Source organism: Protopterus annectens, chromosome 11.part0, assembly GCF_019279795.1.
Source record: "Protopterus annectens isolate FY-2018-M chromosome 11.part0, PAN1.0, whole genome shotgun sequence".
NCBI lineage: Eukaryota > Metazoa > Chordata > Ceratodontiformes > Protopteridae > Protopterus > Protopterus annectens.
The window spans coordinates 1,168,013,780-1,168,027,537 of NC_056745.1; positions in this window are offsets into that span (position 1 = coordinate 1,168,013,780).

Below are 13,758 nucleotides of genomic sequence, written 5' to 3' on the forward strand. Positions count from 1 at the left end.
CACAATTGTGGCATTTTATTACAATTACCAAATAGTGTTGTCTGTAAACATTTTAACAATTATGTTTTAATAACAATGATGCTTTAGAAAAACTCAAGCTACTTCCCTGGCAATCAGTCTTGTTGTTTATCTTATCTTTTCAACATTTCCTGTAACTATTCATTCAGTCTAGGAAGGTCTGAGCTCACATTTCATACTCTATAAACTATAATTAATTATTTTGGCATTTTTCCTTTAATGTGATTGTGAGTTGCATAACTATGCATTTATACAACATAAATAGACATTATTTTACAATTACCTTACATGGATTTCAGTATTTTTTATTTATTTATCTATTTAACTGTCCTGCCATTAACTTTACAAAAACTGTTTGACTAATACCATCTGTGATTTTATTTATTTTTAAAATTCAGAACTTTAACTGTTTGGTGTTACTATACAATTATAACATATGTTTATTTATATTTGCTGTTGTCTACCTTTTGCTTTTGTGCATTGTAAACAAATGTACTCTAGATGAAAAGAACACACATGCATGTCTGTCTTGTATATTTATATCTTTATACAAGCATGTCATGTCCCTACCATCCTAGCATGCATGCTTAACCATTTTCAAAACATAAACATATTATAAAATATATTTCTTTTGCACAGATTAACTGTGTATGCAGGAAATTTTTAGTCTTTGTCAGTTCAGCTAATTTATTTCCTTTATCCTGCAACTGCTGTTGAATAGTTTCCTGTAATATTGTATGGTCTTTCTGACATTTTTTAGTAAGCTGTGCTGCTGAATTTGAAACTCCTATGCACTTTTGAAAAGATGTATGTATAACCCGTCTAAGCTTCCTGAACTCATTGTGTCTGTTTTTTAGAAGTTTACTACATTCCTTTGTAACAAAATGTACTAGGGGTTTTATCAGTAACTGATTTGATGCACATGTGGTGACAGGACATAACTGTTCAACATCAGAATGTAATGGAAACACTTTACCCTTAGTTAATTCTTTATCATGAACAGATCTGTCTTTACAGTCTATTTTTTTAGCAATATGATGCAATATTATTTTATGGCATAATACACAAAATGCAGTTTTTGTTGAAGCACACACTAAACATTTGTCATTTTTCACATGGTTTTCTTTGAGATACCAGTCAAAGATTGTAATACATTTGCATAATGCCTTACTATCAACCTGCCCTAATAAGGTTTTACATTTACTAATGTGCTGTGTATACCAACATAGCAATTTACTAAAGTTTGGTTTACTCCTGCATGAATTATAAATAATATCCATACTGTCTAGTAATATACAAACTGTCTAGGAATACACAAACTATGTATGAATATACAAACTGTCTTAAGAATATACAAACTCTCTTAAGAATATACAAACTTTTTAACATCATCCACACTAAATATGTGACACAGAAAAAAGTCTTACCAGTTAGCAAGAAAACAGGTGATCAAGCTGTTATTGCAGATGGCTAGAAATTTTTCAGAGTCACTTGAGAAGCTGGTGAAGCACAATAGGCAGCGGACTACTCTGCTAGTGGACATTCACCTTTTCTTGAAGAATTTATGGCACTGCGAATTTCTTGAACTAGTCTCACTCCGGATTGTAGACGTCTAAAAAACTTTACTACTGCAAGCTGCATAAACTGGAATACTTCTGTTTAGGATTTACACATACGTACAAATGTTAGTTACTGCAATTTGACTGAAGTGACCCTCTGCAAGGCTTACCATCACTCCTCCTGTGTTTGAATGCAGATTGTAGGTTCAAATGCAGGCTAGCTTGCCATTGAAAAAATTACATGGAGCTGCTTACTGCTTGGTGTGATGGATTTGAAGTGTTCTTAAGACACTCAGTCTTGCTGGCTGGATTCTGCTAAAATTTAAAGTCTGGTTATATTTGCATTCACAGTCTGTTGCATACAGAAACTTGCAGAATATACACTGATGAGAAAATATACTTTGCAGCATCAACTTTAGAGAGCAGTAACCAATAACTTTTTATAATAAACCAAACGGAACAATGTTGCAGCTTAAAAGTACTGTTCCAACTTTACTTCTCATATAGTACAGATGATGTGAGAGATATAACATTTACCTTAGGACAAATGAGTCCCTACCATACCTCTAACATAACTGGATTTATACAGCTCTTTATATACACTTTTTTGTCATGCATAAACATATACATTTCCTCTTGATATTCTATTTTGGAGAATTGCTCATCCTGTAGAAACAATACTAAGCTTCCTTGTTTAAGAAAGTCTTGTAAGAGACCAGCTTTTCTGACAGTGTGAACATCCTGTATTCTATTTGGATCTTTGTACAAAAGCATCTGTTCTTGTGCCAATGATGATAAGCATATCCTGTTTTCCATGCAGAAAAACATATTTTTGAGAAAACACATTGTCACAGTGTCATAAACATATCCTGTTGTTTTAGGAAACATATTGTGTCCATCCTGTTATTTTAGGAAACATATTGTGTCCATTTTTTATATGCAGAAAAACATGTCAGTGTTCTTTAAAAGCAGATTTTGCATTTTTGCTCTTGCATACATCCTGTTTTTAAGTCTGTAAGGGAAAAATGTCCATTCTTTAAAAGCAGATTTTGTATTTTTGCTCTTGCATACATCCTGTTTTTAAGTCTGTACGGGAAAAATGTCCATTCAGCAGATTCCTTTTCCAAGCCATGGTCATTTAGTATGACTGCTGATCTCATATTACTAAACTCTGTTTCTGCATTTAAGCAAGCCTTTTCTTTCAGCATATTTACAACATAATTAATTTCAGCCTTATATTCATAAAATCTAACAATGCCAGCTGTCAACCCTATATATATATATATATATATATATATATATATATATATATATATCTTCTTCTTTCAGCTTTTCCCATTTAGGGGTCGCCACAGCGGATCACCGGTCTGCTCATGATTGGCAGTGGACTTTTTATGGTGTCAAGTTGCCAGCCCAGCACCCAACCTTCTACCGAAAGGCACAAAACACATGCACACACTCACACCTAGGGCCAATTTAGAATATATATGTGTGTGTGTGTGTGTGTGTGTGTGTGTGTGTGTGTGTGTGTGTGTGTGTGTGTGTGTGTGTGTATACACATAAAAGTGTTCAAGTATTCAAACTTCTTTTTGTTAACAGTTGATATTTAGTCATTCACAGCCTTTTTTCTTGTTATCTCTGTCAATGAATTTGTCTCTGTTTGGTGCTTCTGGTTACCTGGTTTTCTTATTCTGCTTTAGTAACTTGATATATGACATTTTACATTTGTCATTTTACTGTTACTTACTAAAGTCTCACAGAACTACCTTGGCTAATCCCACAGATCAGGTGGCATTGAGTATAAAACAGAAATCCAGAAAAAATGGCACATAGCACACAGGAAACTGGATGAAAATGGATAAATACGCAAATATATTCTAGTTTTTAAACATTTTGGAATATGCAGCCTTTCATCATTCACAATTTATACAATTAACTATTACTTATGACTTACTTGCTAGTCATGGATATTAAAGCCCTTGAGAAATGGAAAATTGGGGATAAAATCCAAACCCAGGATCATCATACTTTTTGTGTATTTTTTTTATTATTTATTTATATCGTTATTTATTTATTTATTTCACATTTGTTGACCAGGATAGTCCGACTTGGCAGTGCCCTTTTTCAGCAGAGGCCCGGGGTGGAAAGCTGTACAATCATATACAGTATATTTACACAGTAACAATTATGGTGAATACATAGTCCATATGAGAATAAAACCGAGTATTACATCACAGAATTAGTCTGATGCGCAGTAAGTACTCAGAGCTTATTAATTGCAATTTTACAAAACTATTTACAGGGTAGATTCATAAGTACTCAGAGGATATTAATTGCAATTTTCAAAACTATTTCCAGGTTAGATTCGTAAGTACTCAGAGCATATTAATAGCAGTTTTAAAAACTATTTGCAGTCATATAGACAACAGTAGATCATATTGTAAGTTTCAAAGCCAGTATGTTGTGCAGACAGTCTCCAGAGCATGAGAAAGCACATTGTTTCCTGGTATAGTAAAAGTATTTAGATAACATACAGACTAATTCCTTCATACAGTCAGTGTACAGAGCATAATGAGAAGTTCATTTCTTACCTGGTTCAGCTAAAACTGCTTAAGTGCCAGGAAGGGATAGTTAAAGAATTTCATGCAGAGTCATGGGAGAGAATATGCAAGTGGGGAAGTTTAAAAGAGGAATTAGGGGGTAATAAAGTTTAGAAGGAAGAATGAGAGAGAAAGGGAGAAGATGTAGGAGTTCAAAAGGTGGTGCATTGAGAAGAGAGTGTTAGGTGGGTGTTGGATGATAGGTTAGCTGGATGAAGATATAGTTAGAATGTTCAAGGAGGATGTTTACAGTGGCATGTCCAGGTGTTTACTAGAAAGTCTTAAAGAACATTTTTCAATGAGGAAGTTTGTTCCAGGAAAGGGAAGTAGAGTAACTGTAGAGATTTTAACCAATCAGTCTTTTTGACTTATAGATTTCTAGGAGATTTTGATCAGAGCTTCTCAGGTTCCTGGGACCAGTGTAGATTGAGACAATGAAGAGATGAGTGGGCAGAAGGAGGGTTTGTAGAGGATGGAATGAATAATTAGTAGTTGAGAGAGAAGCAGTTGGTGTGGAAATTCTAGCAAGTTTAAGATCTTGACAGAATAACATTGATAAGATTTAGGGGGTTCATTGGCAGCAAATCTGGTAATTTTATTGTAGGTGGATTCTAGTTTGGCTAGGAAAGAGTTGTAGAAGAGACTAAGAAAGTAGACATGGGTAAGGGAGAGTTGTGGCTCATTTATTAGAAATTCTTTATTTTTGTAAAGCAGTACTAGTTTTGGTGGGTTTTCTTGGTGCACTGAAGCATGTGCAGGTCAAATTTGAGAAGCTTAATATGTGTTTCTACCATGATGGTAGTATTGCTAAGGGATGAAATAGAGAAAGAAGGGTTAAGGTAGGTAAGGGATTTGGAAGGAATAGCAGAAGTTTAGTCTTTTTTGGATTTAGTATCAGCTGATTATTGCAGAGCCACTTTTCCATAGATACAAAGGATTTGTGGGTGAGAATGTTTAGTTCAGAGTGGTTATCAGAGATGGTGATGACTTTGGAGTCATCCACATTTTGTACGAGTGATGACTAAGGACAGGATGCGTATAGAAGGTTTATAAAGATGTTGAACAATAACGGGCCAAGTACTGATCCTTGAGCGACTCCCATCTTGATAGTGATAGCACGGATTAATGAGGAAAGCCATTTGACAGATTTCTGTCTGTCACTGAGGTAGATGACAAACCAGGAGACTGTTGAAGTTGAAAAATTCAGGTCAGAGAGTTTAGCAGGGAGCAGTGGGTGAGAGGCAGTGTTGAAAGCTTTTGTGACAGACATGTTGTTTGAGGTTTAGTACATTTTCATGGATAAGATAGGCCAGGATTTGTTTGTGGACACATTTCTCCAGGATTTTAGAGAGAGGGACAGGATTGCTATAGGCCTGTAGTTTGAAAGTCCTGTGGAGTTACCTCCTTTGTGAATAGATAGAGTATAAAAGTGTTTCCAGCTGGAGGGTACTGTGGATTCACTAATAGAGAGGTTGATAAGGACAGAAATAGGATAGGCTAATTAGTTAGCAGCTGTCTTTAGGAAGAGTGAAGGTAGGTTATCTGCTAAAGAGGAGTATGGTTTAAGTTTAAGAAGGAGAGATTTTTTATAGCTTGTCGGTTGTGGTTTTAGAGAGAAGGGGTTGTTTTCCTTGGGGGGTAAGGGGTTCATGGGGGTTGACAGAACTGGAGGTTTGCATTAATTTACTGATAGTATCTGTGAAGCAGAAGTTAAATAAAGATGCAGTTTCTTGGGGAGTTTTGTTTATTTGGGGTTGGGAGTTGAGGGGTTGCCTGGGTACAGTATTAATGGAGTGCCAACATTTTTGGTGTTACTGGTGTGTAAAGTTTGGGGTTTGTTGTAGTATTTTTTTTAATCATAGTTAATGGGTTTTTTTTTTGGTAAGGTTGTGGAGTTCCTTGTATGTTTGCAGGTGTGGGGGATTTTGTTTTATACAGATTTCCAGGCGTTCTCTCTTTTTTGCATTAGGTAGCATGTAGTTTGAGATAGCCAAGGGGATTTGAGGGATTTAACTCTAATTGTTCAGTGGGGGGGCAAGGAAGTTTAGAATATAGAGAAATATGGAGTCAAATTTTTGTACTGCTTCATTAAGAGGTAGGTAGGTTAGAAAGGACTAGTTAATACAGGAGAGAATGCTACTGAAGGCATCAGGATGGAAGTTGGTGAGTCTGTGGCATTCTTTCAGTTTATGTGGTCTGGGGTGGTGGGGGGAGAGAATCTATGAACTCTTTTTGGTGAGTGGTCACTTAATATGTCAAGTAGTGACTCAGGGTATTGGTATTTGTGTGGGTTAGAAACTAGTATCCAGTCCATAATAGAACCGGAATTAGTTGATTTATTAGCATGGGCAGGAGTGGTGATTAGTTGTGAGAAGCCATGTAAGTTAATACAGGAGGTAATGCTGTTAGAGATGAGTATTTACCAGCTGATGTTGCTGTCTCCTAGGAGGGTAGTTTCATGAGTTATATTATGTGTGAACCAGGAGAGGATTTGTTCTAATCTGGTGATGTTTTTGCCAGGAGATATACATACAGCAGCAATTGTTACTGTATTGTGGTCATTGAGTTTGTAGTTGGCAGTTAGGAGTTCAGCAGGATGGAACGAAGGGAGAGGGTTGGATAGGGTGGATAGGGTGAGATGGTTGGAGTAGATTATGGCAACACCACCACTTTTTATTAGGTCTATCTAGATGTAGGCTGTTGTAACCAGGGGGGAGGAATTCTTTGTCTAAGATGTGAGGTTTGAGCCAGGTTTCAGTGAGGGTTATAATATCTGGGGAGTGTTGTGCCATCCAGGCATAGAATTCACTTACTTTGTTGAGCATGCTGCTGATATACATTGAATATAAGGTTAGATGCTAAGCACTTTGGGGTGAAGATTAACAGGATGAGTGGTTAGGTTATTTATGAGAGGGGTGTGGATTTGGTCCCAGACTAGGAAGAATGTCCATTTATAAGTATGTCTGTATGTAACAAATATTTTACCTGACACATCGTTTGCGTAATGATCATGCTAGCTCACTTATGATGTACTTAATAAATGTTTTATGTTTGTTATGGAGCTTTTCTCCCCATACCTTCACTGAAATTGGACCTTGCATGGCCCCGGCAGACAATCCCAGTAAACAAATGCAATAAATAAATAAATAAATGTTCCTCCATTTCTCCATTCCCACAATTAATTCAGAAAACTAGGATGAACAATTCTAGGGTCAATCTCATAGCCCCATATTTGCGTGAACCAGTTTGTTCTGTAATGTTCTGTAATGTCTCTTCAACTGGAGAAGTCTGTATCATTGTAGTCCTTCAGAAAACTCCAGTCCTAATCATCCAACAAGCCTTACCCAGAACTTCACTCCCTTCATCTTACCACATTATTACACAAACTTCAGTAAAGGCAGGGACCCTTCTTTATCTGACAGAGTGGTAGAGAGTCATCCTTATGCCCAGAGACGCAATACCAGAAACATGTACAAAACTAACAGAATGTCTTTTTCTATATGAGCTACTGCAAAAGTTTGGAACCCATCAATGCTCCAGTACAAGTTATTTTAGACCATCTGTTCTGGATTTTCAGCAGTAGACTAAGTTATTTCTTCATTTAAATGTACCTAGCAGGAATTATTTATTTTCTACAAGGAGCTAGCCAAGTTTTCAAGGCCTTCCTTCCTCAGAGGTACCTTTTTTGTCTGTCCGTCTATCAAGGATCCTGTACCCCCTGGGATTTGATCTTTGTATTAGGAAAAAGTCTTCCTCTATTTGAGCCAGGTACTAAAGTTAAATTAAAATATGTGACATGGAAAATTCTTTTTCTAGTGGCCATCATCTCTACCAGAAGACTTTCTGACCTGTAGGCTTTGTGAGTCAACTCCCCTTACTTGTTCTTCAGTAAATACAGGGTGTCTCTGTAAACTAATCCTTCCTTTATGGCCATGGCTGCAACAAACAAACCTAAACAAGTTCAGAAACATGATTGTAAAAGGAGTGAATACTTACTTCACTGGGTAGATGTAGACATGAGTTTTTATTCTGTTTGGAGACAACAAAATCTATTAGAAAAAAATGTCAGTGCATCATCTCTTTTCTAACATGGAATTGGGCCCCACGTTATCTAAACTCACCTTGTGCAGGGGATTGACAGATTGTATTATGTTTAGTTATGAAAAATAAAATAAGCCTTTTACATTCTTATCCTAGGACATATTATGCAACTAAAGCAGTAGCTACCTGATTAGCCTTTTTTTCAAGAACGTACCCTTGGATGATAGCAGTTTGCCAGCTATGTAGGCTTCACTGAATGCTTTCGCAAGACAGTGCAAACTGGATATGATCACTAGATCCAGGTCTTCTTTTGGCTGCAGTCATTGGGGTATATTCCGTTGAGGAAGACCACCTAGTAGGATAAGTTTGATACTGTATCCTAATTGTTGAGAGTAATATACTGCCCAAAACAATAAATCAGTATGAAGACGTCCCCACTCATAGACATATATATCCCACTGCTCAGAGCATAGTCGGTCTAGAGGAATTTCTGCATAATAAAGATTTTTCTTCTGATCCTCTTTAATGCAGCCTTACAGAGATTTGGAGAGGAAAAGGAAAGGAGCCTGTAATCTGTGAATGTTCCAGATGCGAAGCAGATTAAAAATTGTCAGCTTTAGTTCTGATTGTTGACAAAACTGATCTTGCTTATCCAGTTCTAACATTAACTTTGGTTTCATTTACACTTGCTTCAGCAGTGTCAAAAGATTTAAATTTCAAAACATTCACTGAGGGTGCGATCAGCATCAGAAGAGTCACACACAAAGATGCGTGGAAGAATAAATGCCCTTCTATCTATAGCTAAAACAAATCATTGGTTAATATATATCGTAGTATCAGCCTTTGAAACAGACAGACTGGCAAGCATGTAGCAGAAGCAATGCACCGATTCATGAAGACGTCCCTCGTGTAAGTGAACTGTTTTATCGTAATGGCTATTCATAAGGGAGCACAGCACCCGTATAACTTTTCTTTGAGAGTAAGCCTTTGAATCTCTTGAGTACTTTCATTTTTAACTTGCATTCAGAATCTGTAAAGCAGACAAAATACAGGCATATTAAGAGAGGACATTCTGCCTTCTGATAAAGATCCAGTAGCTGAGAAAATTCACTTTTCATATTCTGAGTAACACTTGACTCTTACAAGTAGGCTTGCACAAAGAAATTAAATGACTGCTAGGAAATAAAAAAATGATACTTTATCTGGAAGCTGCAGTCCATGGTCTGATAATAACGTAACAGTACAAGAAGCCTCCAGCATGTTAAGTACTGTCCTTTTAAAAATAGAGAGATAAACACACTTTGGAAAACTTTTCCAGTAGGATAAGAAATGAGATGTAGAGGACAAAACAAACTGTCATTTTCCTCTGGAGAATTATGCTACAGCACATTTGCTATAATGTAGTCTGACAATAAACACATTGCATTAAATAGCACGGGACAATCTTATTTAAAGAACTAGGCTATTTAAAACTGGCAAGCATACCATTAGTGTTCTTGGAGATGACTTGGCAGTATATAAAGTCTGGATAATTTGTTAGTGAGAAAATGAAATCAGTGGATGGTAGAAGAGCAGACATGAAAATTATTACTGTATAAATTATTACATTCTTAAAGGCAATTATTTGACTCTAAGATGTGTACGCAACTCATTCCTGCTTGTATATTCTTAAACCCAGCTCTTGCACTGCAGTTACTGGGCTTTCTTTTGTCTTAACAATGCTGAAATCCAATAAAAATGTTGTGATGCATTATTTACAGTATTCCTATCTACGAGCATGTTGTTCCTCGCTCTCTTTGACTTCATTTCATTTTTAAATTGTTGCTGTTTCCTTTCTTTACACTCCCCATTCATCATCACTCAAACTTTAATTGGTCTTCCCTGTCTGCTTCCTCATAATTTGTTAAAGAAGTAAGGAGGGAGGGATGAAGGCAAGATGGTCTGAGCTCTCACTATAGCTTTAGATAAAGTAGTATTGTGCATTATTCTATAGAGCTTCACACATGGTTTAAACTGGTAATGACATAATGGGAGTGAGTGGGGGTACCAGTAAATGCACTGTGATCCCCTCCAAACATGTATGCATAGCTGGAAATTCCATGCTCTAGTTTCGTGGCAAGGGAAAGATTGATCAAGATGGTGGGAGAAATGCACTCACTCAGGAATAATATGACACCTTGCACTTTGTAGAGGTTTAGCTCACTTGCTGTTGTCAGAATGCAGAAAAGAGGAAGTTAAGTAATGGGGGAATGAACATGCACTATGGCAGTCATGAGAAATGTAGAGTATGGTATAGTATGGTGGCTTGTAAGAAGACAGTCATTGCTGTTAAGTGATACTAAAAAATACAAAAGGGGGAGACTTCCAGGGTAATATTTATAGCAATGGCATCTGCTTTTGATGCTTTAATAGTACCTCCTGCTCTAAAGTCTGTTGTCTCAGCTACTCTTTTAATGCCTAACTACAATTAGAAGATGTAATCAATCAGTTTCCCTTTTATATTCTGTCAAGTTGCATCATTTGTTCAATTGTCTTTCAAGCAACACCAATCTACTAATACGTGAAACAAGAGGATGGCCAGGCCACTGATGACACTTCTGGAGATAAATCAGTGCCAGAACATCCCAGTAATAAAAGCTATACAGAAATGTCACCAAGCCAGATCAAAGTTAAAAGAGGAAATGAAAACAAAATTAGGATGATAAACTTATCTCTACCCTCCAATGGTCATTTTTTGCACAGATTAAGCCGACATCAAAAATGTAAAATGAGTTGTAAGGAAGAAGATAAATAATGCTTTTAAGAAATTCAGAAATATTAGCAACAAAATTAATGCAGACAAGAAATGCATTTTCAAATGCAAAAGATGAATGCAATGCACTGTTACACTAAAAAAAACAGAAATAAGAGGTCAAAATAGAAGATTTAAAAGGGCAGCTGTGAACAAACAACTTAATTTTCAGTTTGTCTGAAGATAAAATGGACAAACATGTCTAACTTGTGTACAAAAGCTATTGTCTGAAAATAGGGTCATTCAAAATAAGCATCTAACTTATATAAAATCTGTCTATGGCTATGTATATATCATATATATCAATGCAAACAGAGGGCACTTATACCCAAGATTTGCTTGCAGAACAGTCAAATAGTGAAACAAAAAGGCAAAAAGGAACCAAAACAAGTAATATAGTAACGTCCCAAAAACCTTTTATTGGTGCTCAACAAAAAATGAGCAGTCAACACCGCCATTTTTCCAACATGATTTTTGTCACCAATTCAGGCAAATCCACTTGCTGATACATAAAGAAACCAGTGTATCATCAATGATAATTAGGCAATGGACAAACCATGTATCATCACCCTGACTGCAGAACAAACATTCTCCAGTAGGATGTTAATGTTTGTGTAAAACCTGATAAAAATAACAAGTCCACAACTTAACGGCAGCATATTAAGCTGCTATGAAGTTTAGACGGCAGAAAAAAAAAACAGACACCATTTTTACACTCAATGAATGCAGCTTTGCTTCCAGTGAATGTAAAATAATAAAAATGTAAATCAAACAAAAAAATCAACTAACAAAAATAACTGCAACAGCAGTTACAAGGACTTTTAAACCTCATTAAGCATGGTTTTAAAGAGTTGCATTTGGTTAGGTAGAAAAGCAATCATTTAAAAATCCAGTTTAATTCAATTACCTCATGTATTATGTGACAAATAACATCCAATCAATGTGTGTATACATTGTGTTACAAAGAACTCATCATGTTATGTAAACACATTCCTTTCATTTTTAAATACATAATTTTGTTTATAATAAAGTAACTATTTAAGTCCTTGATAGTTTAGATTTCAAAATACTTTTTGTAGTTAGTTAAGGGGGGGTGATATACAGGTAAAACCAGAAAACATGGAGTATAAGTGGATTAACTTGCTGAGAGAGGATCATGCTGCAGGATTAAATGGAATAGTTACTTAGATTTTTGCATTTAAACCATTAAGGACTTAATTACTTTGTGATACTGTTTTGGATAGATATTTTTATATGTTATTGTAATTTTTTTTATTTAAAAATGAAAAGTGTGTTTACCTAGCATGTTGAGTTCGTTTTAACACTATGCATAATGCACACATTGATCGAATGCCATTTATCACATGGTACATGAGGTAATTGTATTAGATTGGGTTTTTAAATACTTGATGACATGTTGGAAGTGAAAGCTTTTGATAGCTTGCATTTTTCTAATAAAAATATTCAATCCTGGTTTTGAGCCATTTTCATCTATGAGAGTTTAACTGGCTTACCATTGCCTGTTTGAGCAACCTTTTTTTGTTGTGTATATACTGCGGTGGTGGTGCTGCGGTAGCGTTGTCGCCTCACAGTAAGACGATATCCTATTCGATTCTCAGCTAGAGCATCTACTGTGTGGAGACATGCGTGAATGGGTGTATCTTCGTTGAAGGTTGTGCATCAGGGCCGGCAACTCGGCACGTAAAAATCTACTGTCAATCATTAGCGGACCCGAGTTCCACTGTGGCGACCCCTAAACGGGAAAAGCTGAAAGACACTGCAGCATATCAAGCTATCTCTGTGGGGTCTTATGCAGCTGTGTGGATTCAGAATTTTGTATATGGTGTCATAACTATATACGACGACATACCTAGGGGTGTGCCAGTCATAAAGGAAGGCTTGTCTGACACAGTTTATGTCGCATATGTATTACACTGCTTGAACTTACATTTTGATATACACCTTAGTCAGGGCAGTGGTGCAACCTTGTACATAATTTTTCTTTATGTGTAATAGTTTGAGGTATTACTAGTGGACACTACCATAATAGATACTTCCTACACATTGATCAGGTTACAGTACATACAGCTTTAATGAAAGATGGTGAAGTGCTGTAGTATTGACATGTTGTATGCATTGTTTAGCATCTATATTTGGTAGTGCTTCATTTGTCTCACGATTAATTAACATCTAGCAGTGTCACGAGGCATCCAGCTGCTGTTCTCCCTTGTAGTCACACATTGTGCACCATGGGATGGACAGAGATCACCTGTGAGCCTTATTCTGTGATAACTGTATCATACACCCTGAAGAATCAGTACACTTGAACTATCCCTTCAGGATGCTAAACACATGTTCCAGTATTATACTTGTGCCTTTTTCATCTATTTTCTTAGCAAATAGTTGGGTGGGGAGAGGTCATCATCATATTGTTGCAGCAGATGGGTGGCATGAGCTGTAAAATCCACAGTGATCATTTTATCAACACGTCTCTTTGTACTCCCATATCCACACAACATTATTTTGTCCAGTATTACAAAATATTAATTGTACATAACACACATACTTACATGATGCACGCCTAGTAACTAATACAATATCTCTATAGCACCGACTGCTACCATTTGTGATAATAGTGCACAAGACACTATTAATGCTATCCATATTATGATGTTGGATGGTGTAGTCAGACATGCCATCCCATCCTCACCAAATTTGGGTGTGTAACAATATGGGTATAGTCAACTGC